Raw genomic sequence first — 13,793 nt, 5'->3', positions numbered from 1 at the left:
TTGTAGCAATTTTAGTAAAAGCATTTTTATTTTTTTAATTATTTTTTTAGTAAAAATATCTTTAACTTGGCGTCTATTTTATAAATTTAGTAAAGGGAAAATTTGCTAACTACTAAATGCAATCTAGTACAGACTATAACCTGACTATAGCATTTTTACATTATACAACTATAAGTGGCTACGTATGTTACTTGAAATGCAGCTGTTATATATAGTTAATATATGTAAAGTGTTATGCAAATATACATATTTTATCAATGTGAGCATATTTATATATTGTACATCTATAATATATGCATGTAAGTCCATACATATCATACAAGTAATAACTACACTTGAAATGTAGTATTGAACGAAGAGAAATATTAAGTTTGGAAAGTGGGAATATACTTAGAAGCAATATAATGTGCTGCTTAAGAGCATGGATTGAGACTGGCTAGATTTGGATCCCAGCTGAAATGCCTGAAACCTGGGTGCCCTTGGGCAAGGCTCTTAACTTCTCTGTACCCATTTTTCTCACCTCTGAAATCAAATTGTTGTGAAGATTATTAAATCGGCTACTCTTTATTACCAGGTAACATTATTGATGTCATGTTGCAGAAAGTAAGGGGAAAAACTGCTTTTTGGTAGTATGTGGTGGTTAAAATCAATCTATTCTGTCATTAATCATCTTTTTATTTTTTTATGATTTTATTTATCTATTTTGAGAGAGAGCACACAGGCACGAGAGCAAGTGAGCAAGTGGGCATGAGCGAGGGGGAGGAGCAGAGGCACGGGGAGAAACAGGCTCCATCAAGGAGCCCGACGCGGGGCTCGATCCCAGGACACCGGCATCATGACCTGAGCCAAAGGCAGACCCTTAACCGACTGAGGCACCCAGGTGCCCCTGTCATTAATCTTATCTTGAGTTCTAAAAGAAATAGTATTTTTCTCTTGTCTGTAGCTAATAGATTATTTTGTTTCTCTATTTATTAATTAGATTTGCTACACACACCTCAGGGCTGGGAATGGCAAAGCACCTTCCAATCAAAGTGAACTTGAATTGGTGCCTACTAACGCTTATCATACTCTAAGGAATAGAATTATGTTTGCACCCTTTGACCCAATAATCTGACTTCTGGGGAATGTATAAAAAGGAAATAATTCAACCAAAGCACATCACACTTTTGATCACAAGTACTCACTAAACTATTATCCATCAGAGTAAAAACTGGGGAAAAAAAAACCTAAATAGCTTAATAACAGGAATGGATTAGTAAATTGTAGTACACCAATAAAAAACACGATTTATTGAGCACATTCTCCCCAAATCACAAATATCCATTGTAGCCCCAAATTACTCTGTTTCACTATGTTTTTAGAACAGAACTAGCAGAAATAAAGAAAGCCCCTAAATCAAATAGGTAGAAAGAAAGACAGTAAGATAATAAGGCCGGAAGAAAGACAGAGAGAGAAAGAAATCAATCAATCACGAATATCCTGTTAGTCAATGAGCAAGCATATAAGCTAACTGGTACTTGAGTCCTCCAGCACTTCATTAAAATATACTCCTTTTTGTCTCTCACATCATTTCTAAATTCTGGCCCTTAGAGACCTTCTCTTTGAAAAGTTCAAATGCACACATTAGAAACAATAGGAAATAATACAATTATATTTTAAGTTAAATGCTAAATTGTGTGGTAAACTGAAGGCTGTCCATGGATTTGTGGAAAGGCTGAGAACAGAGGGAAGTGCAGCTACTGAGGAAAGATTTCACGGAGGGAGATGAAATGGTTTGTATGCATTGGGGAGAAAAAGAATGACAAGAGTGTAAAGTCATACAGATAAGGGCCCCAGGTAGGGAGGTAGGAGAGAGGCCTGAGCCCCTCAGAGTATCTGTGTTGCTGTCCCATGATGCAAACTCAGACTGAATAGATGAGAAATCAGCCTGGGGAGTGTTCCCCTGTATTACAAGGAATCTCCTTCAGCACCCTGACCAGGCTTCCAGGGAGACTCACTAGGACATCACAACAGTATCCTATAGAGTGGGTCATTTTTCGAAGTTTTGTTCTATGCTAACTCAACCAATCACATTCTCTAGCTTTGGCAACAGTTTTGCACCCTGTGGTATTCTGACACCGAGCCTTTCAAAGTTTGCCCTTCTTTGTCATTATTTTCTGCTAAGACCATACTCACTTTATTCACTTGATTACAGACGCCAAGTACAGGGTAATGATAATAGTGGTATGCAGGAAAATGAAACCATCGCTTTTTTTACACTTGAGATTAAAAATATATTTCTGCAAAGCATGATTCTGGTATACTCTCTAGACAGAATAGTAATACGCACAATTCTGTTAATAGGAATTATAATGACTTCTAACCTGGATTTCATAAAAGAAGTAATGGGCACAACAATCAGACAAGAAAAAGAAAAGGCATCCAGATTGCTAAGAAAAAGTTAAACTATCACCATCTACAGATGACATGATACTATACATAGAATACTCTAAAGACCAAAAAAACTATTAGAATAAATGAATTAAGCAAAGTTGCAAGACACAAAATTAATACACAGATATCAGTTGCACTTTTCTATACACTAATAAGTAGCAGAAAGAGAAATTAAGAAAACAATCCTAGACATATCCAATAAAGGGTGAGTATTCAAAATATATAAAGAACTTATATATGGCCATTCGGATGGCTAACAGACACATGAAAAGATGCTCATCATCACTTTTTAGGGAAACACAAATTAAAACTAGTGTATCACCTTATACCTGTCAGTATGGCTAAAATCAACAATACAAGAAATAACAGGTGTTGGTGAGGATGTGGAGAAAGGGGAACCCTCTTGCAGTATTGGTGAGAATGCAAATTAGTGCAGCCACTGTGGAGAACAGTATGAAGGTTCCCCAAAAAGTGAAAAACAGAACTACACTAAATGATCCAGTAATAGCACTACTGGACATCTACCCCAGAAATACGAAAACACTATCCAAAAGGATATATGCACCCCTCTGTTTACTGCAGCATTAATTACAATAGCCAAGAAATGGAAGCAGCTCAAGTGTCCATTGATAGATGAATGGATAAAGAAGATGTGGTATATATATACAATGGAATATAATTCAGCCATGAAAAGAATGAAATCTTGCCATTTGCAATAACAGGGATGGAGCTAGAGGGTATAATGCTAAGTGACATAAGTCAGTCCGAGGAAGACAAATACCGTATCATTTCACTCATATGTAGAATGAACAAAAAGAAAGAGAGAGAAAAAAACCAAGAAACAGACTCTTAACTACAGAGAACAAACTGATGGTTACCAGAGGAGAGGTGGCTAGGGGAATGGGTGAAATAGGTGATGGGGATTAAGAGGTGCACTTGTGATGATCACAGGGTGATTAAAATAAAAACTTAAAAAAAAAAATGATTCCACTTACAATTGCATGAAAAAGAATAAAATACGTAGGAATAAACTTAACCAAGGAGATGAAAGACCAGTAAGACTAAAAATTGTAAAACATTAAAGAAAGAAATTGAAGACACAAACAAATGGAAAGATATTCCATGGTCACAGATTGGAAGAATTAATACTGTTAAAATGTCCATGCTACCCAAAGCAATCTACAGATTCAATGCAATCCCTATCAGAATACCAACAACATTTTTCACAAAACTAGAACAAATAATACTAAAATTTGTATGGTACCACAAAAGGTTCCAAATAGCCAAAGCAATCTTGAAGAAGAGGAACAAAGCTGGAAGTATCACAATCCCAGATTTCAAGATACACTACAAAGTTAGAGTAATCAAAACACTACGGTACAAGCACAAAAACAGATACATAGATCAACAGAACAGAATAGAGAACCCAGAAATAAATACATGCCTTATATGGTCAATTAATCTATGAAAAAGAAGGCAAGAATATACAACAAAGAAAAGACAGTCTCTTCAATAAATGGTGCTGGGAAAACGGGATGGCTATATGCAAAAGAATGAAACTGGACCACTTTATCACACTACACAGAAAAATAAACTAAAAATGGACTGAAGACCTAAACGTGAGGCCTGAAACTATAAAACTCCTGGAAGGAACCATAGGCAGTAATTTCTTCAACACTGGCTTTAGCAACATTTTCTAGATGTCTCCCAAGGCAAAGAAAACAAAAATAAAATTAAGCTATTGGGACTACAGCAAAATAAAAAGCTTTTTCACAGTGAAAGAAACCAACAAAACAAAAAGTCAACCTAATGAATGGGAGAAGATATTTGCAAATGATATATTCAGTAAGGGGTTAATATCACACATAAAGAACTTATACAACTCAACACCAAAAAACCCCAAATAACCCTAAAAATGGGCAGAGGACCTGAACAGACATTTTCCCAAAGAAAGCATACAGTGATGCTCAACACCACTAATCATCAGGGAAATACCAATCAAAACCATAATGAGATATCACCTTACATCCGTTAGAATGCCTAAAATCAAAAGGAAATAACGAGTGTCAGCAAGGATGTGGAGAAAAAGGAATTCTCATGCACTGTTGGTAGGAATGCAAACTAGTACAACCAACTGTGGAAAACAGTAAGGAGGTTCCTCAAAAAATTAAAAATAGAATTACCATATGACCCAGTAATTCCACTACTTGGTATTTACCCAAAGAAAACAAAAACACTACTTTAAAAAGATACGTGCACCCCTATGCTTGTTGCAACCTTACTTACAACAGCCAAGATATGGAAGCAATCTAAGCGTCCATTGATAGCTGAAAGGATAAAGAAGATGTGGTGCATAAACATACATGGAATATTACTCAGCCACAAAGAAGGATGAGATCTTGCCATATGCAAAAAAATGGATGGACCTATTATACTAAGTGAGGGTATTATACTAAGTGAAATAAGTTAGACAGAGAAAGACAAATACCATATGAATTCACTTGTCTGTAGAATCTAAGAAAATAAACAAAAAGCAGAAAGAGATCCAAAAATACAAAGAATTGGTGGTTACTAGGGGAAAGGGGGGGCAAATGGGTGAAGGGGAGTGGGAGATACAGGCTTCTAGTTATGGAATGAAGAGGTCAGGGGTATGAAAGGTACAACATAAGGAATAGTCAATGACACTGTAATAGCATTGTATAGTGACAGATAGCAGCTACACTCGTGGTTAGCATAGCATAACACAGAAACTTGTCAAACCACTATGTTGTATACCTGAAACTAATGTACCACTTTGTGTCAACCATACTTTAATTTTAAAAAAAGTAATGAGATCTTTACAATTATTTTTTTGTAATTTTTTATAATAATTTTTTATTATGTTAGTCAACATACAGTACATCCTCGGTTTTTGATGTAATGTTCCATGATTCATTATTTGCATATAACACCCAGTGCACCATGCAACATGTGCCCTCCTTAATACCCATCACCGGCCTATCCCAATCCCCCACCCTCCTTCCCTCTGAAGCCCTCAGTTTGTTTCCCAGAGTCCACAGTCTCTCATGGTTCATTCCCCCTTCTGTTTACCCCTCCCTTCATTCTTCCCTTCCTCTCCTACCGATCTTCCTATTTCTTATGTTCCATAAATGAGTGAAACCATATAATTGTCTTTCTCTGCTTGACTTATTTCACTTACAATTATTTTAAATATTTCAAACACCCTGATAAAACTGGAGAAAAAAAAAACTGGCACATTTATCCATGGTAATATTTCAAGGAAAACCAAGAGATCATTCACTTAAGTAATTTTAATACCATTGGGGCACCTGGGTGGCTCAGTCGTTAAGTGTCTGCCTTTGGCTCAGGGCGTGATCTTGGCGTTCTGGGATCGAGCCCCACATCAGGCTCCTCCACTGGGAGCCTGCTTCTTCCTCTCCCACTCCCCCTGCCTGTGTTCCCTCTCTCGCTGGCTGTCTCTCTGTCAAATAAATAAATAAAATCTTAAAAAAAATTTTTTTAATACCATTTTTCAAGTGCTTATTTTGATAGCAAACTTAGTTTTACATCCCTGCTTTAAAAAACGAAAATTTATTTTGATAGACAATCTTTTCAAACGTGAGGCCCAAGGAAGATGGGGGAGAAGAAGGACAACAAAAGTGATCCTCTGCGGTCGAAAGGTTGGGATTTAGTTGCTATACATATACTTAAAAACTAATCTTAGTTAAAAAAAAAAAAAAGCCTTCCTTCTGTCTAGTCTATCATTCTAGTACCTTATATCTGCCATACATCTTCACTATATTCTCACCTGGATTTCTAAATGTTCTGTCTTGTTTCACTCCTTAAGTCTGTCACCCCCATAATGCTGCCAGGGTGACTTCGTTAAACTGCACATCCGATCTCACATCCCAGCTCACACTCTTCCACGCTATAGCACTTCTACGGAAAACACCGAAACTCTAAGGCACCGTCTTTCACCATCGGGTTCCATCCAGCCTCTGTGTGGCCATTCTCTAACTCATGTCGTACATTTACTACAATTGTTTTCCTTGTAGCTCTCAGAGCAAGTCTTGCTGTCCTATGTCTGTGCTTTTGACTGTGCTGTTCCCTCCGCCTAGATATCCTCCCTTGCATATTATCTACCCATCTCCAAAAGAACAAGAACAAAATATCTTCGTTCTCCCCCGAAAACTCAAGATACCTGTCTGGGAAGCATGCTTTCACATTGGTAGGCAGCTGCGGGTCACTTCCCTTGCACTCTTATCACCCTTGTATTTGTTGGCAAGTCTGTTTCCCTGTAGAGAACTGGAATCTCCTCCAGGATAGGATCCATCAGCATCTTTATGTCTCTAATGTCTGCAGTAGTGATGGGTCTATAATAGGCACACGGTAGGAAGTGAGGAGTAAATTATTTATAAATTCACTGGACATGTGAATTCTCTAGAAATTAAGATTAAATTTATGAGGATGCCCCAGTGGCTCAGTTGGTTAAGTGTCTGCCTTCAGTTCAGGTCACGGTCCCAGGTCCTGGGATCAAGTCCTACACTGAGCTCCTGCTCTGCGGGAGCTTACTTCTCCCTCTACCTGCCACTCCCCCTGCTTGTGTTCTCTCTCTCTCTCTTTCTGACACATAAATAAATAAATAAGATCTTTTTAAAAAAAATTAAAATTCTGTTTTTTGAGAAGCATTCCCCCACCCCACCCCAGAAATGGGAATCAGTATTGGTCACAGCTTCTTAAATATTTTCTGCATGTTAATTACAGGGGACAAGGTGCATATTTTTCCTTGTCTTTAAAAGTAGAGGACAAACATGAAAGAATACTAATCTCCAAACTGTCAACAAAATACAGTTTCTAGGAAGGTTTCCCTATGTATCAAGTTAAATGCTTATGTAAAAGCAAATATATAAAAAGATATATTGGTTGGGAGGCATTAAATCACAAGTGGCAAAATTATTCCAACTCAGACTTGAACTCTGTTAGCCAAATTGCCTGGGTTTGACTATTAGCCAGCTATTTCCTAGCTATATGACCTTGGACAAGTCCTTTCACCTCTCTACATCTCCGCTTCCATGTCTGTAAAATGGAAATAACAGCATCTACTTTAAAGTTTGACATAAGGCATATGGTAGACACTATAGAAATGTTAACTATTAGTAAACTAGTTAAATGCTATAAGGGAAATTTATAAAAACCAAAGTAACTTGAAGGCTACAAGTAGAATGAAAGGGCTTTAGGGCAGTTTGATGTGGTAGTTTGAGATGTCATGCAAAACCTAGTTTCTTCCTTGTACCTGAATCACTGTGCTTTAAGGCTTGCATCTCTCAGAGTGGTCAAATAAACCAGAATGAGGAAGCAAACAAGAGTAATGATACTCAGCCTAACTGGATGTCTTAGGTCACCAGCACCCCCATCATAGGGCAGGAGTAAGGAATAGTTAGACTAGCTAAGGCCACCCGAGGCCCACCTCAACAGCTTCCCCTGAAGTACATGGACATCAAAACAAAAATCTGAGTACCTTTGGGAAGCTGGGAGGTGAGGGGAGATGCTAGCTAGGCAACCAAAAAAAGAACAAAGGCAATGGTAAAATTCATGAATTTTCGACCAGAGAAACTTTAGTTTTTCACAGCCATCTGTATTCAAAAGTCATATCAGGTTTAGCAACCAGGCACAGAAATTCCTTTCAACCAAGATGAATTTCTAGCATGACATCGCCAACAAAAAGTGCTGTTCTCAGGGAAAATCCTCCAGCTTAGAAGCATCTGCTTCTAATTTCCACAATGAAATCTTTGATTCCTTCATTCATGGGACTTGCACACAATTCCCTCTGACCCTGGAACTGCAGCTTTCTAGATACGATTTTGCTAATAATTCTCATTATCTGGTAGCAATATAGAAATTCTTATATTACACAGGAATCTTAACATTGACTTTACTTATTTTTCCCCTGAATATTTTTTTCCAAAGACAGTATAATGCCTTTAAGGAAGACTGAATTAAGCATTTGGGAAGTTGCTAACTTTATTTTAACATTGCAGAAGGATTTTCCATATTATTAAATGGTTCTTAACAACACCAAAATAAATGTACAAACTGGAAAGGCAAAGTCCACTGATAGTAGAAGAAGTAAAATATGGTATGTTGAAACAATTCAGTGAACGTTAATGAACCACAGCCATACGATAACAACTATGAATCTCAGACAATGTTCAGTGAAAAAACTTATAGAAGAATATATACAATTCCTTTCTATAAATACAAAGTTCAAAAACAGGTGACTAACCAATAATTCATTGAGACATAATATATATTGGCAAGACTATGAAGAAAGGCAATGTAATGATTAACCTCAAAATGGTGCTGGATTGGGTAGTCTGGGAATAGGGGATGTCTTCAGAAAGTGGTGGGAGCTACAAAGGAGCTAGAGAAATATTATTTTTCTTATGCCTGGTAGTGGATACAACGATGTTGATTACTATTTTTGTTTAAAACGTACATAGACATTCTAAACACTTTTCTGTCTACTTCATAATTAAAAAAATAAAATTTATCAAGGTGTTGTTGAAAATGTTGTGAATAACTACATATTGGTGAGTAAACTTGAGAAAGACACACAGGTAGGACAAGTATGCAATCCTGTTATAATAGCCTGTTACTTTCAACATAAAATAAATCCACTGAGGATCATATACAAAGACTTAAACTACAGCAAACTAAAATAATCCTTGTAAAATATCATTGTGCTTACTACACAATTGTTTCCATGGCCCAGAAATGGGGGAAAGCCTTAGATATTCTGGTGTTGTTAATTAATTCTTACAGGATTATTTACAATTTGGTAGTATGTGTATGTATTAATTTCTGGGATTCTATCTACTACTAAATGGAAAAAATAATGCAATAAAATAACAACCAAATGAAAACTTCACCACCATATCAGATTCACAGATGATCTACTCCAACCTCTTAATTTCATCGGTAATGAAACTGATGCTATGAGACACTGATCTGCCAAGATGACACCCGTCAGTCTTGGGCACCCACTAAGCTTTTCTTTTCGGGATTTTTCTTCTCTAAATTCTGTTCAAAAGCACCCATGAGTAAGGAACAATTTAATCTAGTCTCTTCAAAAAGTTTGTTTTTATATAAAGTTAAGAAACATGCTAAAATGATTTACTAAAGGAAAAGTACTGAAATGCTAATAAAGTTGTAGAATTATATGCAAAAGTTTCATGAAGCCAGAAAAAGAGTCTGAGATGCTAGGAATCCATATTTTACGCTTACACACATAAATTATGGGCTGCAATTATTTTGTTAACCAGACACACCCGAAAGAGTAGCATTTGCAGCATTTCCTCCACACCCTCCCACATGCACACATGTGCCAAATGTGTGGAATGGTGTGAAGTAAAACTCACAGGTCCAGGTACTCTTTACAGTAAAAGAAGATCAAAATCACCATCTATAGACTTCAAAGTAAAAGATTTCTCTGGACATTCTAACAAGGCTTTATATTGCCACAAAAGTTCTTATTTAACACCCCTTTGGGTGTTAAATAAATTTGTCTGTGAATACGTAAGTTAGAGACAAAGTTATCACATAAACTTATAAAGACATCTGAAAATACCAATTTCAAAACTCAAAGAAAACAATGATTATTTTAATCATTAAAAAAAAAAAGTCTGAAACTCTGGCTTTTTCAAAGTTCTTACTTAAGAAAACACAAATGTTTATTTTATATAGGGCTTCCCTGTTATTTATGGATACCCCATTCCCCGGGAGTATCGGCCAACCATTAGCCAATCTACTCTAAGAAGATTGAGGTGATTCTGTTATTCTGGAGAAACACAAACCCACGACTATTATTATGGCTGCTGTGGGGAACATCTTGGGGAGCCGAGGCTGCATCCCTTAGGTTTTCCCCAAGGTAATCGTCACTGAGAAGCTGGCTCTCCTCTACCCGTCAACCAGCATTAAGTACCCTTAGCTTACTTTTAGAAGATAACTACCATAAATTTGCCAGTTCCATCAAGTGCGAAATCTTATTTTCAAGTAGTATTTACCTATATAGTAATATTCTATTTCCCACATGCCAACTCACAGGCCTCGTTTTTAGAACTCTTCTCAACCAGGGTTTTGAAATAAGATAAAAAAAACCAAAGCCACCTCAGCTATTACCTGTATATTCCAAAGAGAGTAGAAGGAAAAGCCATTTATCAGTGAACCTCTGGGCTCCTGGGTGTGTAAAGTCTACACGGTCTAACAGCGTGTCACTGAATAGCCCAGTCAAGTTGTCTCCATTTGACCTACTTGTTCACTATTTTCTGGCTCTGTGATGTGCATCCCTCCGGCACACTGCCAAAAGACAACATTCCTCCTTATAGTAATCATCCTCTAATACTTTGAGGGAGACTTAAAAGTCTGGTTTTTAAAGGGTGTGGAGGAAGGAAATCAGAATTACACTTTACCCTACAATGACAGGGTTAATCCTCTATGAAAAATGGAACCATAACTCAACCTTGAACTTAAAACAAACCAATCAAACAAAGAAAAAACAGAAACCAGCCTATCTCTGTTTAGCACTGCTTTTTTAATACGGCTCTAATCACCCTGGAAAGGCAACAAGTCCTGAGGCTGAACCATAGACTTTGATCCTGAAAAAAACAGATGAGCAGCCTATTCCACGGTCAGCCATTCCTCAAGGCAGGACCACTGTCCAATACCAATGGAGCATCACTGTCATCATATTCCCTTAATCATATCTAAGAAAATGTTATATGATGCCAACAAATGTCTTGGAATCTTATCATCTCCAGGGGCAAAACTATTCAAATGTTCAAAATGTACTCATTAAGAGAGGAGTGCCTATTTTCTTTCATGACCTTCACATTTGGAAAACTGAATTAAGAAAACATGGTGTTGGTACTAATCATGGGCTCTCCAGAGAAAGCTGGATGAAAATTCTTTTTCAGATAAGGTTTGGAAAGTTGTAAGTTACCTACTGGTAACCTTCAATACAGTTCTTGATAATGAAGAGACAAGTTCAGAAATTTCCTCTAACGAGTCTTTCAAAAACATCTTCCAATTGCATTAATCTGTCTAGAATTTGGAAATTACTTGCTCTAAGAGTAGAAGTGATGACAGTTTATGAAAAATCTACAGCTAATATTACACTTAATGGTGAAAGACTGAATGGCTTTCTTCTAAGATGGGAACAAAGCAAGTATATCTGCTCTTACCACTCATATTCAAAGTTGGAAGGCTTACTATCTGATTTCAGACTTAGTATAAAGAATACATGCATTAATCAAAGCAGTAAAATATTGGCCTAAAGAGATACTGGTTAATGGAATAGAAAGTCCAGAAATAGAGGCATCCTAAAACGTCATTTGATTTTTGATAAAGGTGCTAAGGTACTTTGGTGAGGGAATAAACTTTTTTAACAAATAGTGCTGGAACAATTAGATATTCATACAGAAAATAACTGACCTCAACCCAAATACAAAGATTAACTTGAAATGAATTACAGAATCAAATATAAAAGCTAAAACTGTAAAACTTACAGAAAACATCTAAGAGATCCTGATGATGAAATATTTTTTTTAAAGGATAAACTGGACTTCTTTACAATTAGAAATTCTGCTCTTTGAAAGTCACTTTAAAAATGGCAATGCAATCCCCAGACTGAAAAAAAATATTTTAAAAATATTTATCTAATTAAACACTTAAATCCAGAATACACAAATAGTTCTAACAGAAGACAACTCAGTTAAAAATATGGCCAAAAAAATTAAACAGTCACTTCACTGAAAAAGATATACAAATGGCAAGTAAGCATTTGAAAAGGTGCTCAACATTATCAGTCATTAGGAAAACACAATTAAAAACTATAGTGATATACCATAATGCATACCCCTAGAATGTTTAAAATTGAAAAGACTGACAATACCAAACCTTGGTGAGAATTTGGAACAATGAGACTCTCAGACACTGCTGGTGAGAATGTTAAATGATGTAACTACTTTGGAAAACAACTGACAGCTTCTTATAAGGTCTCACATTCATTCGTCATAGAACTCAGATATCTCATTCTTAGGTATCTGCCCAAGATAAATGAAAAGATACATCCCCTGAAGACTTATACTTGCAATCCTTATCAAAATACCAATAACATTTTTCATAGAACTAGAATAATACTAAATGGAATCACAAAAGGCTCCAAAGAGCCAAGCAATCTTAAAAAAGAACAAAGCCAGAGGCATCACAATCCCAGATTTCAAGATACACTACAAAGCTGTAGTAATCAAAATAGGATGGTACCAGAACAAAAACAGATACACAGATCAATAGAACAGAATAGAGTCCAGAAATAAACACATGTTCATATGGTCTACTAATCTATGACAAAGGAGGCAAGAATATACAGTGGGAAAAAGACAGTCTCTTCAGTAAACAGTGTTGGGAAAACTAGACAGTTACATGCAAGAGGATGAAACTGGGCCACTTTTTTACACTATATACAACAGGATTAAGGACCTAAATGTGAAGCCTGAAACCGTAAAACTCCTGAAAGAAAAAATAGGAGGTAATTTTTAGCAACATTTTTCTAGATATGTCTACTAAGGCAAGAAAAACAAAAGCAAAATTAAACTATCGGGACTACACCATATCAAAAGCTTTTGCACAGAGGAGGAAACTGTCAACAAAACAAAAGGGCAACCTAATGAATGAGAGAAGATATCTGCAAATGATATATCCGAGGATTTCTACCTGAAATATATAAAGAACTCATACAACTCAACACCAAAAATCCAAATAATCCAATCAAGAATGGGCAGAAGACATGAATAGACATTTCTCCAAAAAAGACATACACATGACCAACAGACACATGAAAGGATGCTCAACATCACTCATCATCAGGGGAATGCACATCAAAACCACAATCAGATATCACCTTACACCAGTCAGAATGTTTAGACTCAAAAGACAAGAAATAAGTGTTGGTAAGGGCATAGAGAAAAAGGAACCCTTGTACACTGTTGGTTGGAATACAAGCTGGTACAGCCACTGTGGAAAACAGAACGGAGCTTCCTCAAAAAATTAAAAATAGAATTAACATATAAACCAGTAATTCCACTACTGGGTATTTACCCAAAGAAAACAAAAACACCAATTCAAAAAGATATATGCACCCCTATGTTTGTTGTAGCATTATTTACAATAGCCAAGATATGGAAGCAACCCAAGTCCATCGATTACTGAGGAAGGTGTGTTATATATGCATGATGGAGTATTACTCAGCCATAAAGAAAGAATGAAATCTTGCCATCTGTAAAAATATGGATGGACCTAGAGGT

At 36.4% G+C, this 13,793-nt stretch overlaps 1 protein-coding gene across 9 annotated transcripts in view; it reads right to left on the bottom strand.

Moving 5' to 3' along the window:
* Positions 1–13,793, bottom strand: part of FRMD6 (FERM domain containing 6) — a 235,910-nt gene that overhangs the window by 45,663 nt on the left and 176,454 nt on the right. For 2 of the 9 annotated variants that reach the window (XM_044377668.3, XM_048219928.2), the window contains exon 1: positions 6,635–7,251. The exons of the other annotated variants lie outside the window; for them this stretch is intronic. The gene's annotated coding sequence lies outside the window, so the exon portion shown is untranslated. Of the gene's footprint in view, positions 1–6,634; positions 7,252–13,793 lie in introns of those variants that run through there. 9 annotated transcript variants of the gene reach the window in all.

This window comes from Ursus arctos, unplaced genomic scaffold, assembly GCF_023065955.2.
Source record: "Ursus arctos isolate Adak ecotype North America unplaced genomic scaffold, UrsArc2.0 scaffold_25, whole genome shotgun sequence".
NCBI lineage: Eukaryota > Metazoa > Chordata > Mammalia > Carnivora > Ursidae > Ursus > Ursus arctos.
This window is presented reverse-complemented; position numbering and strand designations above follow the sequence as displayed.